Below are 14,636 nucleotides of genomic sequence, written 5' to 3' on the forward strand. Positions count from 1 at the left end.
GCAAATTGAAATTGAAGTTGCGCGAAAAATCGGAAAATTTCGAAATTCACATTGGGCTTGGGCCCAAACCGCACGCACGACTGTGCGTCTCCTTCCTTCCCAAACCGCACGCACAGTGTTTCCCTTTTGAATCCCGCCGGTTACCAATTTTAAAGCAAACCTTGAACACCAAAATAAAAATAGAGATAGAGAAGAAAATCAAATCCACCTAAAATCTTCTCTAAACCATCATCCAAACCAACCCAACTCCGAAAAACAGCCACCAATTAAAGTCTCCACCACCGCCATCACCGCCACCAACGTTGTTTTTAGTTGTTTTCTTCAAACTCGCATCCCCCACAGTCTACAAAACCATTAGTTGTCTAACAAAACTTCAATGGCGCTACGACGTTGAATTTTGCCGGAACACGCGTTTGCTTACGACAGTTTCGCGCCATTTTATGACGCGGAGATGATTAAGAGGCATTGGAACGGACTGTGGTACTCAACTGAGGAGTTCTATCACTATGATTTGGTAGAACAGTTTTATAAAAAGCGAGAATTGGAAGGGATAGGATTTTCATAAAGTTAGGAGGAACGAGGAGGGAAATAACGAGGCGGTTGTTGGCGAACTGTTAGGAATGCGGCTTTGAAAGCAACCTAGTAGCGACAATTCAGGAATCAATTATAACCGGAGTTCCTGCTTTGATGAAGGATCTTGTCTTGGAGGGTGAATACAATCCGACATCTCATTCGTCCATGATCCACCACGAGAACCAATCAACCGGGTCAGCTTCGGTGGATTGGTAGGAACGCGTCCCGGGAAAGACAAAGTCGATGATATCGGCCCGCAATGTCCGCGACGTTCTCTGGATTTTGCAAACAAATAAGTATAATTTCTGCATCCTTGATTTAATGTTTAATGTGATTCGAGGAGTGGGGAAGAGCTTGGCGCCTCTTTCCGTATTGATCACTAAGATCATGCTCTCATTTAGAGCATTCGCAAGATCTGCTCCTATTAAGATCAAATTGCATTCTAATGCAAGTATCTATACGGATTGCATCCAAGAGACTTGGCCGTTGTCTGAAGAAAAAATGGTTGAGTCAGAGGATGAAAGGGAAGATATGACATGTCTGGATGAAGATGCATTAGATAATTGTAATTCTAATTTAGAACGCATGCAAGTGTTGCAAACTGCCTTGCGGTGCGTTTATGGTATTTGTGGAAATATCCGAGATAGATAGATTGTAGTTCAAAAGAAGCAAGGGAACCCGAGGAGGATATTTGAAATGCTCGAAGGGGTTCTGGACGATATCTTGTCTAACATGGAGACTATCCACCAGCATCAACAAACCCAGTATGCAGTACTCGGTACTGAGATGGAAGCCCAGCGCTTGTTCCGAATAGAGATGCTATGACGCATGCCACCCGTGGAGGACTCTGGTTCAACCGAGTCCGACAGGCATGAGCGTCGTCGCCAAAGGACCGATGGTTCAAGCCAATCTCCATCCCAGGGCCTATCATCATCACAGAACTAGGTGTTCACCATCAGTTGTGTTCGCTGTTATTTCATGATTGTTTTATTAGTTGAATTTTAATTCAGTAGTTAAATTTAAATAGTAATGTGTTTATTTAAGGTTGTTTGGATTTAAATTTTATTTTTAATATAATTGGTTATTTTCGAGTACTGCTTGTTTTATCATAAATCCCACCTTCCCAACTTGTTTGGGGGTGGAAATATTTATACCGAGCATAAGTCATTATATGATCATCTGTTGTAAAGTTGTATTGGAGGAAAGGTTGATAATTTGGCCGATATCGGCATATCTATGATTTTTGTGGTGGTCATGAAATCTAGGAGAGTTTAGAAGTTGCTATTCTAAATCAAGTATGAAAGATACCAGGATTTATAGAAAATCATGGAAATGGTTTGTTTTCGTTTTCGGGTTTGGAATTTTTCTATTTCCGGAAATTGCCTTCAAAAAATTTGGGAACTTCCGATTCGTTTTGGTAGCTCGTAACCTATTTAAACTCCTTTCTTTCTACACTAACAAAGCACACTACATCCCACCATCATTCCGCACCTTCCACTCCAAGTTTTTCTTTCTTTTTGCTCTAAACTCCGGTTTCAAAGATTCTCGAGCGAGCTGCGCCTTTACATTTTCGAAAAATTTAGTCAAAGCGACCAGCGTCCTCTTTTTTGACCACCAAAAAAACTGTAAAAGCATTAACACACGAGCGCGACCGCGCCCTATGTGAGCGCACCCGCGCCCTACCTTCTGTTAACGCGGAAAATTCCAATTTTCAGATGGTCATTCCAGGATTTTTGTGGAGCTATTCAAAGAGTTATTGTGGTGACATCTCCTATATTCATACCTGAACAGTCCTTCAAAGATGTGTTGGGCACCGAGACCTATGGACATTGGTTCCGACAAAGAATCCTGTAGTTAGGATGGCGTCATCTACTGGTAAGTGATGACGATTCATATTCACCACAGCTTACTGCTTATATCTATAACCATGTTAAATTCTATTGTAATCAGGATGGAGAACAAGAATTCTCTGTCGTAGTCGAAGACACGACACATCAATTCGATAAAAATGTGGTCGCTCTAGTTTGGTGGATTACCAATACCGATCCTGTTCACACGGGGGCATATATGACCGATAATGCATATCTTTATGATTATACATATTTCCATGAGTATTATGGGGGAGGGTATTTGAGTAATGGACCGAGGCGATATAACATTGCCCTTGGTAGCCTTTCCCTAAACGTAGGCACCACCATGTTATTCATCGATGAATATTTTGGGGAATGGCAGTTCATTTTTCGCAAAGCGATGCTGGTGACATTTTCCTCGCTTTAGTTGAGGGACGTCGCCGATATGACATTCCCCGAGTATTAGTCGCTAGTCTTAAGAGAGCCCAAACCATGAGGCGTAAGTATCTTCTTATGCTTGTGTTAGTAAGCCGCATCATGCGTAGTTGTTTACCTGTATTCTGTGCACAATTCACAGATTGGAAAAGGGTTGAAGTCATGAGACCCACCAATCGGGTGGTTCGCTCATTGCGAATAATGACTTGGCCGGGATGGCAGGTGCAGCCTCATTTGGTTGCCCCGTACACCCCATCAGACATGATAACACTTAACAGGTTAGCATTAGTAGATGATAACTGGTGGCAAGCTTGGCAAATTACAATGGACTGGCAGGATGCGAAGGAACCTCGTCTCACTAACAAGAAAGAGGATGCTTAAGCGGGAGATAAGGTAAGTTTTTAGTTTTGTTAGTGTCTGCTTATGTCCCAAGCAATTTAATTCGGTTAACCCCATAATGGGTGGAACTCTTATAGAGTTGCTTCAGTTTTTATTTCCTATATTAGTACGTTCTAACTTTGTTTTGCAGATGTTCCTGAATTTCACACGTTTCAATGGTATTTTTCCTACCCTCTTTATTTACAATACTTTGAGGACAAAGCATGATTCTTGTTTGGGGGATAGAAACACGTGTAATTAAGGCATCTGTTAGGATATAGATATGTATAATATGCATTTGTTTTCTAGTTAAAGTTTCAAAAAAATTCAAAAAATATAAATAAATAAGTTTATGCTATACACTTAGGAATATTGGTATTGTTTTCTTTCTCTATGCTCTTAACAACCTAGAAGTCTCACGTAGTTTTTGCATCAGAATAATTGTTAGAAACTTAGGTTAATATGTAGGTAATAATCTTTGCATCTATCTATAAATATATTACATGAGTATCTATGATTGTTAGCAGTAAGTTTCTGAAATCTAGGCTAGAGTACTTATTCTACAAATCCTGTGAGAATATAGCCTAAAGCCTTATATGAGCGAAACATTTGAGAAATGACACAAGGGACAAGTAAAATCCGGATAGAGAAATCACACGTCCACTTGCTTGATCACTATGCCATATCCTAAGCGAGAATTTAGGCCCTCTTTGGATCGATATAGCCAGAAATTCAAACCTATGAATTATTTCCGCTAGTCGCCCCTCTGAGCCTTTCTTTAGCCTTTCATAAACCACAAATCTTTACCCTGTTACAAACAAAACAAAATAAAAAATTCAACCTACCCAATTTAGATAAGTCTTAAAATAGAATGAGGAAGAAAGAAGAAGAGAAAAACCTATGTATACAAAAGTTAGTTAATTGCTTTAGAAAATAAAGAAAAAGAAGTTTCCATCCAAAGAAAAGAAAAATGAAAATAGAAATAAAATAAAAACTCCAAAAATAGAATAAAAAGGGAGTCAAAAGCCAAAGAAAGAAAAGAAAAAAAAAAAAAAAATATATATATATATATATATATATATATATATATATATATATATATATATATATATATATATATATATATGGCTAAGGATGGAAACAAAGTATAGAAGAAAAAAGTAAATAACAAGGTTTTCTCTAGTTACATAATATGAAGACTCAATTATCTCAGACTTGTCCTTTTGAATATCCATTTCCTTCCTTCTTAAACCATCTCCTAATCCCCGCAACACCTAATAAAGACCTCTAGCTCAATTAGGAATAGGTTAGTGTGATAGTAAGTGGCAGATGTGTTTGATCGACTTCGGCTTCCTTGTTTGTCATTGAGATTGTAAGGTAAAGTGTGCCCACTGCACACTGGAGTAGCGAAACTTGAGCGGAAAAATCAGAGTGGTTTTTGTCTTGACATTTATGTGAGGACCTACTTAAGGACGCTATTCCGAGTTTTCAGAAACGAACCTGCTAGGCATTTCATAGTATTACTCATAGTATATATATTTGTATCATAGATGATTGATTATTATGCATATATTAGTTTAGGTTTTTGACTTGGTTATTCTTATGCAATTGCTAGTGAGATGTATAGATAGTTGAGACATGAATGAGGAAACAATAGTTTTATTTCTTAGTAGTTGTAGTATAGATGAAGTTTGTGAGTACCTTCATGGAAAACTCTCACGAGGCTATAACTTCGGCCCACTAGGGAATTCCTAGTGGTTTAAGACCTTGTTGCATATGGTCAATGCAATCGCGACTCAAAGAAAAAAGCGAGTAGATAGAACTCCATTTTGGGTCACTTATTCTAATTCTCATCTTTGTTTGAGGACAAGCAAATGCTGTTTGGGGGTGGTTTGATAAGAGCCCAAAACTGTAGTTTTAACCCTCAGAATCATACTTTTAGACCAATTATGTGAGGAATAATTAAGAGTTAACACCGACACGTGTTTTATGCATTTCAGGTTTCAAAGTCCATTATGTGCAGAAATGTGCCACTTTAGCGAGATAAAAGAGCAAGGGTCGGTTACTAAGGAGTTCCGTGATTAAAGGCCTAGATTCAAGAAGACAAAGCCTTCCTAAAGCCCGGTCAAAAGCTGAAAAGTCAACACGGGCAGAAACAGCACACAAGTCAGCAGAACTTCCGGTGGCCGTATCTTTGGACTCACACCTTGGAATGGGGCCTACCTTATGTCAAAACAACCGGCTCGGAAAGAGCTTTCCAATGGTCCAAGCCTTGATGCAATCAGAGGAGTAGAAGTGGACGAAAAGTCTGTTGAAGCCAACTGCAGCTGAAGAGGCCTTTTTGGACAGAAAATATTGGGTTTTGGGCCTGATTCTCTGGCCCAAAACATGGCTCCAAGCCCATGCACGATTTTTGGATCTGGACATATAAAAACAAAAGCTTAGCTCTTTGTTAATGGTAGGTAGTTAGACCTAAAATAATATAGATAATTCTAGATCTAGTTTAATTAATAAAATTAAGTTTAGTCCCATTTTCAATTCTTGTTTTAGATTAAGTCTTTGAATCATTGTTCTTGATTGATTAGATAAATAAAATAGTTATTTTATCAATTTCGAATTGTGTTATTTCAATCTATTAGATCTAGTTTTAATTATTGTTGGTTACCATTTATTAGTTGTTAATTAGAATTTAATCATTGTTTAATTAGATTAGTAAATTTCGAATCTTGATAATATGTTTAGTTTAGATTCATATGGGAATGATTGCGGAATGATTCAAGGCTAAAACCTCCATTAGAGGGGTTGATGAAGCCTTGATGAAAACTTAGTGGTATAGTGTAGAAGCATTGTAGAGTCTATTCCAATCTAGAAGGTCGTGATTCGCCATGAGAATGGGTGGACGACCTCACATGCTAGTTAGTACTAGGGATTAGAACTAGAATTTCTTGCCGTAAGAACATAAGAATCGAGATACAAGAATCTATGCTAGGCTATTAAGTTGGATTCGAGGTGGATTCAATTCCCCTCTAATCCTTTATCTAGATTCAAAACAATCATATTGCCATAGCATTCGTAGTTAGATTCAACATAATCAATTTTATATAGGTATCGTAGTATAACACACCTTCGTAAAGCTCTCATTGACTTAAAGACCGATTAATTAGATTAGAAAACAATTCCATGGTAGATCACTAGGAGTGGAACGAACTTCCTACTCTACTATATCTCATAGGATTGAGAGTAGAGAAATCTTTGATAAGCATATATGATCATAAATAGTTTTAGTTTACTTATGTTTTGAGTTTCATCGTTCATTTCGTAGGTAAGCTATTCAAATTTATCAATTATCAGAGACCTCTTCAGTTCGCATAACGACTAGAGCAGCAGAAGATCGGATGGTAGATCAGGTCGTCTACTAGCATCTACAACAACACTTTCTACTGTAATTGTTGCAGTCCCACTTTCAACCGACCTCTTGAGGGTTTTATACTTCGTCTGGAGATCCAGGTAATCATCCACTAGCACATAAGTATCACCACTCTCTACCATATCAACAAGGTCGTTATAGGCAGCCTGAGTCCTTTCAGCAACGACCTGTGCATTCTTGTACTCGTCGATCTAGTTCTGCACCTCCACCTTAGAAGCATCAAGAGATGGCTGAAACAAGGCCACTTTCCCACCAGACACCTGAGCTCGTTCCACCTCTTGGACAGCGAGCAACTTGTCATAGGCCTCCTTGGCAGCATCCAACTCCTTCTTGTATAGGTTGGAGATGAGGGTCATCTCTTTCAACTTCCTATACATAGCCAGGACCTGACAACAAACAAAGTAAATCACAAAGCAGTAAAAGTGAAGAACAAAACAATGCACAGGTCGGAGAGACACTTATAAAGCACATGGAGCGATCCATATCTTTAATGTTCATCCCTAAGTCCTTCCTAGTTTCCAATTGGTGCCTATCTCCGTCCAGCGCAACACTCTCCAGCAACCCTCCAGCAACTAAATGACTCTTGAAGCTACAGTCCCCATTCTTCACAAACTTATTCAACCCACTCACTGGGTCCTCATAGGTGTGAAGCCTATCCAGGACGTCATTAACACTCTTCCCATTCTGGGTCCTACTCCCAGACCCCTTCAACTTCTGGGCAACAGGCTCATTCTCACTATCCTTCTTCTTGCCCCGAGCATCAGCAGCCCCTACATCAGTAGAAAGCTCCTTCAAATACAGCTTCTTCAAGGGAGCCCAACTTACAGAAGAACGACCTCCACCAGTGCTAGGTCGTTCCTCAGACTCAGTTAGGGCCTTCTTCGACCCCTCCGTCTTAACCACTTCAGAGCACCTCTTCAAATTAGGCCTCCGAAACTGAGTGGGAGCATCCACACTACCACCAGCACTCCCACCACCATAACCAGAAAGTTCAGCATCACCCATTTTAGAGCGTTTGGATGCAGAACAGCTATTAGCAGCTCCTCCAACCATCCTCACTTAAAGAGAACGGCTATCAGCAGCCCCTCCAGCCATTCTCCCTCCAGAAATAGGTGCCTTACTTTGGCTCTCCCTCTCCATCTTCTTATCCGAGCTAGAATCAGAGATATCAAGAACAAGCCTATGAGCCCTCTTCTTTTGCTCCACATTCTTTCGGTTGATCTTCTCCCCTCCACGCTTCTTGAAGTAGTGAGAAACCTCCCCCAAGATAGCTTGTTTCTCCTCCTAACTCAAACAAGTAAACTTCTCTACAACGTCAAGCTCAAGACGACCTCGAATGGAAACCTCTGCACGAAATAACACAAAAACATCAGAACGTACAAACATATCAAGTACAATACTTGCATACGACCTACAAAATAACTACCTACCAGCCCAATTTACAGAGCGTGTACTCAACTCACACCCAGGAGGGGTGTAATTACCCACAATTAACAAAGGCCTACACCCCCAATCCTCCTTACTCACCCCCACAATTAAAGACGACTTCCCCCTTACGACCTGCAAACTAAGATTCAGTGCAACCGATCTCTTCACAGAGAAATGCTCCAACACATCTCCTAAGCGGATATTATAACCCCGCTAATTTAACAAATCCAACACATGGAAAACCCTCCAACTATTCCCTATGAACTGACATGGGGCATTGTCACAAAAGTTCAAAACCTTAACAGTAAGACGGGAAAACGGCAACCTCATCCCAGCCTTCAACTGCCCGTAACAAACCACCACTCCTCCATCCGGAGGGACATAGTCATTGTTATACAACCTCCGCTCTCCACCAAGGTCGTATATGGCCAGGTTGGCATTCACCCAACAAAAATCCTCCTTCAGATCAGCATAAAGCGACCTACGTTCTGCCTCCTCAGCCATCGTCTCCACTGAAGAAGACGATGAAGCCCCATCTCTACTACGAACTCTAACCTCATCACCCCCATCACTTACCGTTCTCTATCTCCACTGATCTACCTCCACTTCCCTACTCAAACTATCACTGGTCATAGACATTATGAAAGCAAAAAGAAACAAAGATCAAGTTTTCTTCAAAGAACGCACCTAGAAAATGAAAGAACAAAGAAAGGTTGCTGAGTTTTTTTTCTTTTTCTCTCTGCCTTTTTCTTCGTTGGACTGGTAGAATGAAGACACAAATGACCTTTCCATAACAACAAAACCCTTTGACAGCGCAAACCTTGAAGAAAAACAAACCTTTTCGTATTCCCACAATTGCAATCATGACTCGCTTACAAACCGCCGCGATTTTGGGTCTACAAATCCAGCCCAACAGTTCTCGCATATTTTTTAAAACCAGATTAAAATAACCAGCTGTCTGACACGAGTTGTAAAACTTTATTTTACCTATACTTTTTCCACCTCAGTTGTACACAGAACGTATAAAATAAAGGGGGTTGTGTAAGTACCCTCCGTTCTACACTACAATATACGTGTCCACACACCAGGTCGTAATCCATCAGCTCATAACAATTTATCAGAGCATACCAACGACTAAAACCTAGGTCGTCCCAACATCAGTTACAGCCATTTATGGAAGCAAATCAGCTAGCGCAATCCTGAAGCTTAGTCAACGCAACAATCAAAGAGACATTTACTTTGTAACATCAGAGTAATGGCGAATCACCAAGATAGCACAAAAGGTGGATCTACACTTCATAACAGCTTGGAGCAAATAAGGAAGGTCAGCTCAAACATCTATAAGTAGAGAAAGATGAACTACGTAAATCTTGATTCAAGTTTACCCCAAAAAACTTGATATGTAGGCAACTCTTATTCCGAGAAGAGTGCAGCCATTCTCTAACAACCAAAACCTCAAGTCGTTCACCTCCAAAACACCAAACCTCTACAAAACTAAAAATATTATGCCTCTGGTTTTGGAGTCAAAACAATTATCACCGGACTCCCTTGAACTAATTTTCTGTTCAATCATTGCGTACCGTCTAACCGCATTTTATAGTTTCAAATAAGCTCTTGGAGTTCATATATGCAAGTAAAAGTGAAGGACATGCAAAACAACTGCTCTGTGTGAAATATATGTAAGGTTAGTTTAGTCTTTTCCTTCATTTAGGTATATTAATGTAATCTTTGAAACCCAGAATATAATGTCGCCTAGATTATTGGAAAACAAAATGTCGCCCCTCGTTTCTTTTGTTAACACTCTGCTTAACAGGTTGGGGTACTTTGAATTTTACTCTCAAGATTCCTACAGAGTACAACCACTCCTTGTATATGGCAGAAACCTCCACCAGGAGGTTTCAACCTCAACACTGATGGCTCAGTTGATGCAAAGAGTGCAGGGTTTGGGGTTATCTCAGAGATGATAGAGGGTCTATTCTCATGAAATGTTTAGGTAGTTATGGTAACACACACGCCAGTGTTACATTAAGATGAGCTAAATGAAGATCAAGAAGATGTCCACTACGACTCTCTTTTAGCAGTTAACCTGATTAATAGAAGTGTTGTAGCTCCATCGTATATGTGGAACATAGTAGCTCACATAAAACTCCTTAGGTAATAGGTTTAGCAAAGGGAACTTTGCAGCAGGACTTTCTAGGTGCTTAGAGTCCCTAAGGAACATTTGTAGTCTACCCTGTAGCTCCGCTAGACAACAGAGTACTGCCTGTGTAAGAGAGGATGTAGCAGCAATATAAGAGAGGATGTAGCAGCAGGGAAGGTGTAATTGAGATTTTCATAATCGATACAGGCGAGGGTCTACTGATAAACATAAAAATGAATAGTCTACCTACGAAATGAACGATGAGCTCAAAATGTAAGTAAACTAAAACTAAATTATGTGTCTATATTTATCAAAGTTTCTCTACTCTCAATCCTATGAGATATAGTGGAGTAGGAAGTTCGTTCCACTCCTAGTGCTCTAGCATGGAATTGTTTTCTAATCTAATTAGTCGGTCTTAAGTCTATAAGAGTTTTACGAGGGGGAATTATACTACGATGCAAAATGAAATTGATTATTTTAATTTAAACTACGAATGCTATGGAAATATGATTGTTTTTGAATCTAGATAAAGGATTAGAGGGGAATTGAATCCACCTCGAATCCAACTTAATAACCTAGCATAGATTGTTGTATCTCGATTCTTACGTTCTTACGGCAAGAATTTCGAAGTTCTAATCCCTAGTGTTAAGTGGCATTTCTACCAAATACTAACTAGCATGTGAGGTCGTCCACCCATTCTCATGGCGAAACACGACCTTCTAGAGTGGAATAGAATCTACAAACAATTCTACACTAACAACTAAGTTTTCATCAAGGCTTCATCAACCCCTCTAATTGAGGTTTTAGCCTTGATTCATCAAACTAACATTTCCCATTGAATCTAAACTAAACATAATGTAAAGAATTGAAATTTACTTAATCAAACAATAATGACATCTAATTTAATAACTAAAATGAAATAAGAACAATAATTGAAATTAGATCTAGAAATGGAAATGACAAAAATCGAAATTAATAAAAATACTACTTTATTGATCTAATCAAATGAAGAACAAGATTCAAAGGTTTAATCTAATACAATGAATTGAAACTAATTAAACTAAGTTCTAAAACTAATTAATGGAGGCTAACTAATCTAGGTCTAACTATCTACCCTTAACAAAGAGTGAAGCTTTGGTTTTTATACTCTCAGATCCAAAAATCGTGCATGGGCTTGGAGCCATGTTTTGGGTCAGAGAATCAGGCCCAAAACCCAATTCTTTCAGTCCAAAAAGGCCTCTTCATCTGCAGTTGGCTTCAACAGATTTTTTGTCAACTTCTGCTCCTCTGATTGGGTCAAGGCTTGGACCATTGGAAAGTTCTTTCCGAGCCGGTCGTTTTGACATAAGGTAGGCCCCATTCCGAGGTTTGAGTCCAAAGATACGGCCTTCGGAAGTTTTGCTGACTTGTGTGCTGTTTCTGCCCGCGTCGACTTTTCAGCTTTTGACCGGGCTTTAAAAAGGCTTTATCTTCTTGAATCTTGGCCTTTAATCACGGAACTCCTTAGTAACCGACCTTTGCTCCTTTATCTCGCTAAAGTGGCATATTTCTGCACATAATGGACTTTGAAGCCTGAAATGCATAAAAACACGTAATTAGTGTTAACTCTTAATTATTACTCACATAATTGGTCTAATAGTATAGTATGATTCTGAGGGTTAAAACTACAGTTTTGGGCTCTTATCAAACCACCCCCAAACAGCATTTTGCTTGTCCTCAAGCAAATATGAGAAATTAGAATAAGTGACCAAAAATGGAGTTCTATCTACTCTCGTTTCGCTGAGTGCGATTTCATTGACCATATGCAACAAGGCCTTAAACCACTAGGAATTCCCTAGTGGACGCGTTATAGTCTCGTGAGAGCTTTCCAGTGAAGGTACTCACAAACTTCATCTATACTACAACGACTAAGAAATAAAACTATTGTTTCCTTATTCATGCTCCAAATTATCTATACATCTCACTAGCTATGAACAAAAATAACCAAGTCAAAAACCTAAGCTAATATATGCATAATAATCAATCATCTACAAATAAACACATATACAATGAGTAATGCTATGAAATGCAGTAACAGGTCCGTTTCTGAAACTTTGGAATAGCGTCCTTAAGTAGGTTCTCACATAAAAGTCAAGACAAAAATCACTCTGCTTTTTCCACTCAAGTTTTGCTACTCCGATTAATGCGGTGGGCATACTTTACCTTACAATCTCAATGACACACAAGGAAGCCGAAGTTGATCAAACACATCTGCCACTTACTATCCCACTAACCTATTCCTAATTGAGCTAAAGGTCTTTATTAGGTGTTGCGGGGATTAGGAGATGGTTTAAGAAGGAAGGAAATGGATATTCAAAAGGGACAAGTCTGAGATAATAGAGTCTTCATATTATGTAACTAGAGAAACCTTGTTATTTACTTTTGCTTCTACACTTTGTTTCCATCCTTAGCCATTTTTTTTTCCTTTTCTTTGGCTTTTGACTCATTTTATTCTATTTTTTTTGGAGTTTTTATTTTATTTTTATTTTTATTTTTCTTTTCTTTGGATGGAAACTTCTTTTCTTTATTTTCTGAAGCAATTAACTAACTTTTGTTTACACAGGTTTTTCTCTTCTTCTTTCTTCCTTATTCTATTCTCAGACTTATCTAAATTAAGTAGGTTGAATTTTTTATTTATTTATTTATTTATTTATTTTTTGTTTTGTTTTGTAACAGGGTAAAGGATTTGTGGTTTATGAAAGGGCTAATAAAAGGCTCAGTGGGGCCACTAGCGGAAAATATACTTAGGTCGGAATTTCTAGCTATATCGATCCAAAAGGGGGCTTAAATTCTCTCTTAGGACATGGTATAGTGGTCAAGCAACTGGACGTGTGATTTCTCTATTCGGAATATACTTCTCCCTTGTGTCATTTCTCAAATGTTTCACTCATATAAGGCTTTAGGCTATATTCTCACAGGATTTGTAGAATAAGTACTCTAGCCTAGATTTCAGAAACTTACTGCCAAACAATCATAGATACTCATGTAATATATTTATAGATAGATGCAACGATTATTACCTACATATTAACCTAAGTTTCTAAAAATATTCTAATGCAAAAGCTACGTGAGACTTCTAGATTATTAAGAGCACAGAGAAAGGAACAATACCAATATTCCTAAGTGTATAACATAAACTTTTTATTTTTATTTTTATTTTTATTTTTATTAATTTTAAGACAAATAATACATAATATACAACCTAATATGTGCTTAACATTTACATCGTGTTTCTATACCACCCCCAAACAATTTGGGAGAAGGGGGTTCATGAAACAATTCAATAGCACAATTAAATTATGTAACTAACTAATTTTTATAATTTTTAACATTTTATAAATAAAAGTGCGTAATTTACATCCTAAAAGTGTCTAATTTTTGCAAATGTTTCTATCCCACCCCCAAACAATCGAACGCTTTGTCCTCAAAGTGTAAAGAGATAAGGAAAGAATTTACCATAGAAACGTGGCAAAAATGGGTAGTACCTGTAACAGAAATATTGTAAAGATGATATGATAATATGAAGCACAATTAAACTGTTACGTACTAACTAACACAAACTCTACTAGAGTAAACATGACAAGCTTAGGGTGGCAACAAGATTTGAAATGAATACCAAAATACGCCACCCCCAAACAAAATTGGAAAACTCTTTTTAAGTTTGAAATTTTTGTTTAGCCTATACTCCAGAAAGTTGGTATTGTACGAAAACTTGGGTCTTTTAAGGTCAGATTCCCGAGACTTGCTAGATTACTATTTTTATAGCTTTAAACTTTTTTACTTTTTATGAATTAGGTTTAATATAAAGGAAAACAATAAGCAGTAAAGACATAATTCACACCATAGAGAAACATGACTCAAAAACCAAGAAAACATGCAAGAGTGGAAAACGTGAATTATGTGAACCGTGGACTTAGGATCCGGTACTTACAACCACACACTCTATAGGGAGGGCCCGGTTACCTGAATGGTGCATTCACCAATATATGGAAAAGGAAATGCACCAAACACAAAAATTGAGTCGTTTATAGTCAGATACTCAAGACTTTATCTAAATATATGTATGAATATGCAGTTTATCATATATCAACAACCGAAATAGTTGTGGATCGTTCCATAAATAAATATCACAGAAAACATATCCAAACACAGTCAAGCACCAAGATTTCCTACGACGCAGCCTAGTGGAATGAAAGCGAAGTCGGATAGACCTATAACATAACCGAGCATGCACCTTATGTTTCATCTTTGAACGAGAGGGTGTCCTAGTGAATAAGTGTGGAAAAGTGAATGGTTGTGGAAGATATGGTGGATTGGGATAAGTTTTAGAGAAAAAGCATGGAAAAAATGAGGATGTGGGTTTAGC

This window comes from Coptis chinensis, chromosome 2 (assembly GCF_015680905.1).
Source record: "Coptis chinensis isolate HL-2020 chromosome 2, ASM1568090v1, whole genome shotgun sequence".
NCBI classification, from domain to species: domain Eukaryota; kingdom Viridiplantae; phylum Streptophyta; class Magnoliopsida; order Ranunculales; family Ranunculaceae; genus Coptis; species Coptis chinensis.